Source organism: Natator depressus, chromosome 5, assembly GCF_965152275.1.
Source record: "Natator depressus isolate rNatDep1 chromosome 5, rNatDep2.hap1, whole genome shotgun sequence".
NCBI lineage: Eukaryota > Metazoa > Chordata > Testudines > Cheloniidae > Natator > Natator depressus.
This window is the reverse complement of record NC_134238.1, coordinates 16,566,119-16,577,578: the sequence shown is the minus strand read 5'-3', so window position 1 is coordinate 16,577,578 and position 11,460 is coordinate 16,566,119.

The window sequence follows — 11,460 nt, the reverse complement described above, 5'->3', positions numbered from 1 at the left end:
TAGTTTGCTGTAGAATATAGCAAGACTTGCTCCTAAACACTTCCTGTTCCATCTTGACTAGATGGTGCTGTGCCATCTTATTGAAGAAAAGTACAGCACATACCATTTACTTGAGACCCCTCAGTTTGCAATCAAATGGATCTGGAGATATTTAGAAACCAGTCCTGATCTGGAGAGAAGATAGTCACTCACACAGAGATTCAGAAACAGATATTTGAGAGGTTTGACAGTCATTCTTGGGACCTTCATCAATATTGGTTCTCAATGGAGCATGTTGCCCTTTACCCCTGAATGATGCCACATGCTTTGTTAGTCAAGACTATTCTGTGTTGATAAGGGTCAGACTGATGAGTGGAATTTTTTTTTCAGTCTGTGAAAGCACTGTCAAGCATGAGGGGTTTGTTCTGATAGTTACTTCAATCAATATTTTTTCCTCCTCTCTATCAGTCCATTCTAGATACTTGGAAACTTCAGATAATCACTCATAGTAGCCAATCATCACTTTTCAAGTGGACCATAGGCTTGTGAAGTTATTGGAAATGCATATCAGGACAATACTTTTTAAAAAGTCATTAAGTATAAGATTTCTGAATGGGAACGCTCAAATTCTTCTTAAATGACTAGTGCTTCCAAAGAGTGGATTCATGTAATAGCATATAATTCTAGTGCAAAGGAAAGAGCACAGCTCCTAGTCTTCAGTTAATAATATTCACTGTGAAGCAACGATCAGGTCACCCTTGAGTCAAGGTAATTAAGTGGAAGTGTGACATTGGTAATAAACCTAATTCTGCATGCCTTGCCCATTCAATCAGGTGTAATAATGCAGCCAAGTGGCACAAGAAAGACACTAATAGCAGTAACAGTATAGTGATATTAGTAGGAGACTCATAACACTTTGCATGTGTTTCATGATTTACGTATACAAAGCCACTACACAATTCAGTAATCCCTACAACACCCTTGTGAGATAGCTAGGTAGGTACGTTTCCCATTTTGGGGATGAAGAAACTGAGGCAGGGAGGGACTTGCACAAAGCCACAGAGTGATTTGGTGATAAAGCCAGAATTAGAACTAGTTCCTAGCCCAGATCCCATTCTTCCAGACCATAATGCTTTAGGGCTCTCTGCTTGATGTTTTGGTACACTAATTAGTAGGGAATTCTTTCCAAATACACATGTATTTATGAGGAAACAGAGGGATTGGGGGGAAAAGGTAGATAACATACTCAGTTAAGATCCTCCAACTACTGTTGCATTCAGCAACACATGGTTAAAACAGTAACAAATGTGCAACAGAAGGACAAAGCACCAGGTTCAAATGTCAATCCAAATATCAATTTTCCACTTCACCATTTTTAATCACTTTTTTCCTGCTGCTATTACGGAAATAGGATTTAATTTCTTACTGTGGCTAAAAAGACTGTGGGTTTCTATTAACATCAGTATGTATCATATAAACTGATTTTATTGAACATAAAAGGCAGCTGGCAATTTCGTTTCTCAGAAGGAGCCATGAGTATGCTAAGTTTAGATAACCAGAAATTAAAAAACCGAATACAATACCCACTGAAGTCCCTGGAAAGACTCCCATTCATTTCAATCAGCTTTGGATCTAGGGCTATGTGAACAGCTGGTTAAAGACAGTTCCAAAACTGATAGCTGGAATTATGCACCATCCCTTTAAAATTAAGTGATGCAGACTGCTTTAAGAGAATCCCATTTCCTACTACCCAGTCAGAATTAAAAATAACTGATACCGCTTGGGTATGTAAATCAGAGATTGAAGCAGTGACATAGGAAGCAAGAGCTCAGCGTCCCCCTTCAGTGGCAATAGAAGAATCCATTACCAGTTACGAGAAGTCTAATCAACCTGGATGATGTCATTCAATTTGCCCTCTTCAGACTAGGAAATAAGGGGATGGGTGACTTCTTGCAAAGGAGTACGCCCTATAGTAAGGGCTAAGCACTGACCCATGAGGCTAGAAAGAGAATAGCTATCGGTGCCCCTTTAGATAGTTCACAGCACAAGAGAAATGATAAAAGGGGCAACAGATGGGATGTATGGAAAAAGGATCTCTTTCCCTGTGTAATAAAGAGGATGAATTAGAATTAAAAATGCTGGAGGAAAAATACCTTGTGGCAACTGCAGACGTTAGGGATGACTTGCTCTGGAATGATAACTAGATGCACTGCAGAGAGGAAAAAAGGACAGATGGTTTTTATTAGGTTTTATATTATTTATATATTGTATATAAGCTTCTTTATTACGTGTGTATATGTATATATACACACACACTATGTAAAAATACACATACAAACCACAGTTTAGATGGTCAGATTATATATTAATGGTATGTACATAAAGCGGAAAGATAAAGGATATTTACAGCAGAGTCCTATAGATTTTTACTTAGGTGAAAGAAAAGGATGAATTGTTGCAAAGGACTTGGGGCAGATGAAGAAAGGGAAAGTTGACCATACTCATGGGACTCTGCTGCCGTTCATGAGCTGTTTAAATGTCAGTGGTGCCCCCAAATCAATTACAGCCTTGAATACACTCTGTTCATCTGTTATCCTCTTATTGTCAAAACAGTTGAGCCCTAACATCATTAGCATATTAGTTCATTTATTAAGAATCACAGTTCAAGTGTTACCAGCCCAATAAGAGCTGAGAATGGAATTATATGTTTCTGGATTTCATCTGCTAAACAAGAATGACAGCTTCACTCATTTAAGCAGCTGCCCGTCACTGTGGTCTGGGGAATACACAGATGACAATCAGTTAGGTCACTCAAGAAAACATCACTCATTACAATGGATTTCAGTCTAGATGTGTTTCAATACTGAATCAGCCATACAAAAAGTACCTCAGATTGGAATGATAAACAGTTTACTGGCTGGAACTAGGGGAAGTAAGTTCCAAGCAAAACAACCAAAGGATATCTTAATTGTTGTAAAATGGATTACAAACTTGCATTAGCGTTCTGGCCTGTCATCCACTAACATACTGCATTACACATGAAGCGTCCTTCCATCTCTTTAGAGAACAATACATTTGCATTAATATGACCTTTACTTTTAAAAGTGTATTTGGCTTCCTCAGTTAATGCAGGTCTTTCTTCAAGAGCGACAAGTCTATGCTACTGTTCTTTATTCCATATAAATGCTGTTGACTTATTACTGGTCACTTAATAGGACAATATTTATTTTGAACACCAAACTGTACACTTATGTGGTATTAGATGTGTTTCTAAAAGTTCCAACAGCTTAAACATAACACTGCTGTCTGTCATTCTGTTGCATGGTAGTCCCACTGCTGTTATTCTGGAACTTGTACACATCTATGGGTCTTGACAGAAAAACATTCCTTCCATTTATAATCTGTGTGTGGAAGCAAGTAGTTGTGTTTTCTTGAGTTATAGAAAGAACAACAGTGAGAGGATAAAGCTACAAGCATTGACAATTATAATATAACTTTATAGGGAAAGTTCTTTGCCCTTCCCATTAAACTGTTCCATAGCTTCAAGTCTTCAAAAATCTGTTCAGTTCAACTCCAAACATTTAAAATTCTAAGCTTCCCAAACTTTTAGTTGGGTTTTGAAAATGCATCTAATCTCTTCCCCATAACAATTACCCTTTTCCATGACTGTCTTTTGCAAGCAAAAGGAAGGACATCTGCCCCAGAATTAGGCATTTAAAAACTATGCCACAACTGAGATGTCCCCTGCACAACTTTTCCATCCCAGTAAATACTCCTATTAAATGCTACACATACATTATGCCCCTTAATTTTCTAGGTGTGGAAGTCCTCATGGAGGACACCAAGCCAAAGATGAAGGAGGAATGGCAAGCCAGGAAAGAATTTATTCATTTTGCAAAGAATAAAAAGAGCACACAGTTTAAAGTTCTTCTCACACACAAGATAATTCAGAAACTATGGTTTTAGATTAAGATTATGGAATTATCCTTGACCTTGTGTGCAGACTCAAGGTGCAATGTTAACATAAAACCATATCAGCAGAATTATAATGATATAATTAAATATGTGATTTTATACCAATTTAAACTGGTGCAACTTGGGTGTACGCTCTAATGCTGGTTTACACTCAATTTACGTATATTCATCTTGTGTCGGGAAATTTATAGGCATAAACTAAATCAATAAAACAAGTTCTAAACCAATATAAAAGTGTGTCCACACACACAAAAGACGCAGCAGTTTAAATTAATTGATGTTAAACTGGTCCAAGTTCTGTGCTTACACAAGCCCTAGTTGTCCTCATGTACAGGCAGTGCCTACCACACTGTGAACTGCACTAGAATGCAAATAGTACACAGCCATAGTTGGCAGAAATATATTACTAAAGTACATGCACTCCAAGCAAGGATTCTTTAATGTGATGCAGCCTAAAATGGCTACCTTAGCTAAAACGGTGCTCCCTCATTGCTTCAATTTTCAGTATTGACAGCCAATTAAAAAAATGCATAGAAGCCATCCACTGAACAAAATAACGAAGCAGCCAAAGATTTGAATCTTTACCTTTTTTAATCAAAAACATACTCTGTTACAGAATTTTCAGGAAAATTAACTACAGTATATTATCCACAAACTGTCTAGTGAAAAACATACAATAAGCTACAAAGGAACTACTGGGAATTCTATTGACCATTTATCAAAAAGGCAATGGCTACAAGCATTACTGTTCACTAGGCTTTTGTGCTCAAAAGAAAACTTCCATGGTGCATTTTGGGCTCTGTATACTTTACAGTAATCAATCCAGTTGTGTCTTGGCTTAGTAGAGCTATCAAACACCAAGGATAAAGGTACTGGAGCCAGAAAGTACTTGATGAATTCATCGACCTTCAAAATGTTGAGTCCTGTAATTCCAGAGTGATGAAGCACTCTCACATGTGCATAAGGTAACTAGCAGCCAACAGTATCAAATCTCTCAGCACTTTCTGGACCATATTCCTACTGTTAGCGGGGATCCCCAAATTAAGTTTTCAGACAACTCAAAAGCAGAGTCAAAATCCCTGTGAAACTCAGCGGGAACATGCACAGTAAAAATAGTGACAGAATAAAATGGGATATTCCAGATCGGAGATTCAGAAATGTTGGGTAGGTAAACTCTTTGATAGTGTTTGCAAAGTGCTTTGAATAGGTAACACCCTATGAAAGGGCAAAGTATTCTTTCTCACTGTCCACCGATCTAGATCTTGGAACATCTGGGTAGAGGTGTCTCATGGAGAATGTCAAGGAAGGTACCATGTTCAGTAACAACGTTCTGACTAGTTGCACCAGAGGTAGAGGAATCCAGCCAATGGTGCCTCAGAAGAACGCAAAAGTGATCAGATAGCCGCCTTGTAAGTCTCTGCCCCTAGAAGAGTGGAAATCTCCTAGAAGAGACCCTAACTGTCACCAGACACAGAAACCACCAGATACATACACCACAGAAACAAGCATGGTCAAACAAAACAACTCTTTTTAGCAACTGTTTTTCTTCAGTCTTGTTTATAAAATAAAACATACCCAAATGAATGGAATTCCTTTGGATGTTGACAGTACTTTACATCCAAGATGCTCCCTCTCACGATGTGAAGGAATAGAAATTAAGCAGCACAGGAGAAGAAGTGGAAATTTTTTGACTCAAGTAAAATCTGGATGCCACCTAAAGGAAGAATCATCCTGGGTATTTTTTTTTAATTAATTGTATTATATAAGCACCAAGAAGTCCCAGTCAGAAAGTGGACCTCACTGTATGTGATACTGTAGAAATGCCAAATAAGAGACAGTCCATGCCAAAGGGCATGCCATCTAATTTGCCAGGAGAAACAAAGCATTTTCCAAAAAAAGAGACCACCAGGAAGTACATAAGAATTGAACGGTTCAGAGAAGAGGCAAAGATCCCATTCATACTGGCACTGAAAGTTTTAAAAAAATTCCTGGAAATAAAATTTAAATAATATTTGCCTAGCCAGTGTGGATAGAGCATAGACATCTCATAAATTGCTAGGGAAGTACAGTCTCGCAGTTAAGGTAAGCGCACAACTCAGACATAGGTTCAATATCTGCCTCTGCTACAGACTTCCTTGTGACCTCAGACATTTCATCTCTCAGTACCTCAAATCCCTATCTGTAAAAAGGGAAATAGTACTTCCCCAAATATGGCAGGCGACCAGCTTGGCTTAACAGTGAAATCCTTGCTGATCTTAAACACAAAAAAGAAGCTTACAAGAAGTGGAAGATTCGACAAATGACCAGGGAAAAGTATAAAAATATTGCTCAGGCATGCAGGAGTGATATCAGGAAGGCCAAATCACACTTGGAGTTGCAGCTAGCAAGAGATGTTAAGAGTAACAAGAAGGGTTTCTTCAGGTATGTTAGCAACAAGAAGAAAGCCAAGGAAAGTGTGGGCCCCTTACTGAATGAGGGAGGCAACCTAGTGACAGAGAATGTGGAAAAAGCTAATGTACTCAATGCTTTTTTTGCCTCTGTCTTCACGAACAAGGTCAGCTCCCAGACAACTGCACCGGGCAACACAGCATGGGGAGGAGGTGACCAGCCCTCTGTGGAGAAAGAAGTGGTTTGGGACTATTTAGAAAAGCTGGACGAGCACAAGTCCATGGGGCCGGATGTGCTGCATCCGAGAGTGCTAAAGGAGTTGGCGGATGTGATTGCAGAGCCATTGGCCATTATCTTTAAAAACTCATGGCCATCGGGGGAGGTCCTGGATGACTGGAAAAAGGCTAATGTAGTGCCCATCTTTAAAAAAGGGAAGGAGGAGGATCCGGGGAACTACAGGCCAGCCAGCCTCACCTCAGTCCCTGGAAAAATCATGGAGCAAGTCCTCAAGGAAATCAATTCTGAAGCACTTAGAGGAGAGGAAAGTGCTCAGGAACAGTCAGCATGGATTCACCAAGGGCAAGTCATGCCTCGCTAATCTAATTGCCTTATATGACGAGATAACTGGCTCTGTGGATGAGGGGAAAGCAGTGGACGTGTTATTCCTCGACTTTAGCAAAGCTTTTGACACTGTCTCCCACAGTATTCTTGTTAGCAAGTTAAAGAAGTATGGGCTGGATGAATGGACTATCCGGGGATAGAAAGCTGGCTAGATCGTCAGGCTCAACAGATAGTGATCAGTGGCTGCATGTCTAGTTGGCAGCCGGCATCAAGTGGAGTACCCCAAGGGACTGTCCTGGGGCCGGTTTCATTCAATATCTTCATTAATGATCTGGAGGATGGCGTGGACTGCACCCTCAGCAAGTTTGCAGATGACACTAAACTGGGAAGAGAGGTAGATACGCGGGAGGGTAGGGATAGGGTACAGAGGGCCCGAGACAAATTAGAGGATTGGGCCAAAAGAAATCTGATGAGGTTCAACAAGGACAAGTGCAGAGTCCTGCACTTAGGACAGAAGAATCCCATGCACCGCTACAGACTAGGGACCGAATAGCTAGGCAGCAGTTCTGCCGAAAAAGACCTAGGGGTTACAGTGGACGAGAAGCTGGATATGAGTCAACAGTGTGCCGTTGTTGCCAAGAAGGCTAACGGCATTTTGGGCTGTATAAGTAGGGGCATTGCCAGCAGATTGAGGGACGTGATTGTTACCCTCTATTCAACATTGGTGAGGCCTCATCTGGAGTACTGTGTCCAGTTTTGGGCCCCACACTACAAGAAGGATGTGGAAAAATTGGAAAACGTCCAGCGGAGGGCAACAAAAATTATTAGGGGACTGGAACACATGACTTATGAGAAGAGGCTGAGGGAACTGGGATTGTTTAGTCTGCAGAAGAGAAGAATGAGGGGGGATTTGATAGCTGCTTTCAGCTACCTGAAAGGGGGGTCCAAAGAGGATGGATCTAGACTGTTCTCAGTGGTAGCTGATGACAGAACAAGGAGTAATGGTCTCAAGTTGCAGTGGGGGAGGTTTAGCTTGGATATTAGGAAAAACTTTTTCACTAGGAGGGTGGTGAAACACTGGAATGCGTTACCTAGGGAGGTGGTGGAATCTCCTTCCTTAGAAGTTTTCAAGGTCAGGCTTGAGAAAGCCCTGGCTGGGATGATTTAGTTGGGGACTGGTCCTGCTTTGAGCAGGGGGTTGGACTAGATGACCTCCTGAGGTCCCTTCCAACCCTGATATTCTATGAACCTTAGAAGGGTGTTCAGAGGATAAAGCCAGTAGGTAGTGCAGCAACGGGGGCCATGCAAGGAGCTAAATGGCTAGATCATTCTAGCCATTAGAAATCGATTAGAAACTATTCTCTAATCAAGTCTAGAAGAATCATTTGAAGACTAAGCCTAGTAAATGGTTTCTAAGGGTATGTCTACACTATGAGCGAGAGGTGTGACTCCCCTGCTCACGCACGCATACTTGTGCTAGCTCTCATCAAGCTAGCGCGACTAGAAATAGCAGTGCAGCCATGGCAGCAGAAGCATGGCTCGGTTGTGCTGAATAAACATGCCTGAAACTGGCGGGTATGTACTCGACATGGCTCAGCCGTGCCTGCACTGCCACTACCCATGCCATCGAATGGCGACGCTGCTATTTGTACGCACGCTCCCTCAACAGGAGCTAACGTGAGTATGTGTACACAAGCCGGGGAATCACACCCCTTGTTCACAGCATAGACAGAGCCTAAACAGGAGTTCAAAGGGGATTGTGTTCCCAGTTTACCCTGGCAAAGAAAATTGTTCAACAATCTTTTGAACCATTTAAAAATCATTGAATTGGCACTGTTTATCTTCAAATCCTTTAACTTTGGCATCTAAATGCCATCATTTTAATGCCATTGGGGACGAGGCCTAAGTAACCTAAACTTCAATTTTAAGCTTTGTGGAGAAACAGGCCAAATACGGTGGAAATAATCCCAACCATTCTACTTTAAAGGCAACTGAGTGCCAAGCCTCCTGGTATCAGTGCTTTTCTGAAAAGTAAAGAATCCAGGCTGGGCACTTGGCCAACTGCCGCTCTCCAGCTACCCAGCTGTGAAAGCAGCGCAGAAGTAAGGGTGGCAATACTGCAATCCCCCTCCCACCCTGCAACTCCCTTTATGGTAAGGACCCCCAAATTGAGAAATGCTGGTCTCCCCCCATGAAATCTGTATAGTATAGGGTCAAAGCACACAAAAGACCAGATTTTACAGTCTGTGATGCGTTTTTCATGGCTGTGAATTTGGCAGGGCCCTAGTTATCAGGAGATGCAAGGACCCAACAGTCCTTTCACTATCTGTAGCTCCTGCTTCTAGGCCAGAAGAACGAGGGAGGGAGGGATGAGAAATAAGGGGGCATGGCCTCTCCCTGCACAGGAGGTGTAGGCCTATTTCAGTCTGCTAACCTCTCCAGAGGCCGATGCCCATGCACCCCCTTGGGAGGTAGTTCCTCCTGCCCACTCAGGCTCTTCCACATGAACATAAGAACGGCCATACCGGGTCAGACCAAAGGTCCATCCAGCCCAGAATCCTGTCTACCGACAGTGGCCAATGCCAGGTGCCCCAGAGGGAATGAACCTAACAGGTAATGATCAAGTGATCTTTCTCCTGCCATCCATCTCCACCCTCTGACAAACAGAGGCTAGGGACACCATTCCTTACCCATCCTGACTAATAGCCATTATGGACTTAACCTCCATGAATGTATCCAGTTCTCTTTTAAACCCTGTTATAGTCCTAGCCTTCACAACCTCCTCAGGCAAGGAGTTCCACAGGTTGACTGTGAGCTGAGTGAAGAACGTGCTTTTATTTGTTTTAAACCTGCTACCCATTAATTTCATTTGGTGGCCCCTAGTTCTTATATTATGGGAACAAGTAAACAACTTTTCCTTATTCATTTTCTCCACACCACTTATGGTTTTATAGATCTCTATCATATCCCCCCTTAGTCTCCTCTTTTCCAAGCTGAAAAGTCCTAGCCTCTTATCTCTCTCCATATGAGACCCGTTCCAAACCCCTAATCATTTTAGTTGCCCTTTTCTGAACCTTTTCTAATGCCAGTATATCTTTTTTGAGATGAGACCACCACATCTGTACGCAGTATTCAAGATGTGGGCGTACCATGGATTTATATAAGGGCAATAAGATATTCTCCATCTTATTCTCTATCCCTTTTTAATGATTCCTAACATCCCGTTTGCTTTTTTAACTGCCGCTGCACACTGCGTGGACGTCTTCAGAGAACTATACACGATGACTCCAAGATCTTTCTCCTGATTAGTTGTCGCTAAACTAGCCCCCATCATATTGTATGTATAGTTGGGGTTATTTTTTCCAATGTGCATTACTTTACATTTATCCTCATTAAATTTCATTTGCCATTTTGTTGCCCAATCACTTAGTTTTGTGAGATCTTTTTGAAGTTCTTCACAGTCTACTTTGGTCTTAACTATCTTGAGCAGTTTAGTATCATCTGCAAACTTTGCCACCTCTCTGTTTACCCCTTTCTCCAGATCATTTATGAATAGGTTGAATAGGACTGGTCCTAGGACTGACCCTTGGGGAACACCACTAGTTACGCCTCTCCATTCTGAAAATTTATCATTTATTCCTACCGTTTGTTCCCTGTCTTTTAACCAGTTCTCAGTCCATGAAAGGATCTTCCCTCTTATCCCACGACAACTTACTTTACGTAAGAGCCTTTGGTGAGGGACCTTGTCAAAGGCTTTCTGGAAATCTAAGTACACTATGTCCACATGTTTGTTGACCCCCTCAAAGAACTCTAATAGATTAGTAAGACATGATCTCCCTTTACAGAAACCATGTTGACTTTTGCACAACAATTTATGTTCTTCTGTGTCTGAATTTTATTCTTTACTATTGTTTCAACTAATTTGCCCGGTACTGAAGTTAGACTTACCGGTCTGTAATTGCCAGGATCACCTCTAGAGCCCTTCTTAAATATTGGCGTTACACTAGCTATCTTCCAGTCATTGGGTACAGCAGCTGATTTAAAGGACAGGTTACAAACCATAGTTAATAGTTCTGCAATTTCACATTTGAGTTCTTTCAGAATTCTTGGGTGAATGCCATCTGGCCCCGGTGACTTGTTATTGTTAAGTTTCTCAATTAATTCCAAAACCTCCTCTAGTGACACTTCAATCTGTGACAATTCCTCAGATTTGTCACCTACAAAAGATGGCTCAGGTTTGGGAATCTCCCAAACATCCTCAGCCGTGAACACTGAAGCAAAGAATTCATTTAGTTTCTCCGCAATTACTTTATCTTTAAGTGCTCCTTTTGTATCTTGATCATCCAGGGGCCCCACTAGTTGTTTAGCAAGCTTCCTGATTCTGATGTACTTAAACATTTTGTTATTACCTTTTGAGTTTTTGGCTAGCTGGTCTTCAAACTCCTTTTTGGCTTTTCTTACTACATTTTTACATTTAATTTGGCAGTGTTTATGCTCCTTTCTATTTACCTCACTAGGATTTGACTTCCACTTTTTAGAAGATGCCTTTTTATCTCT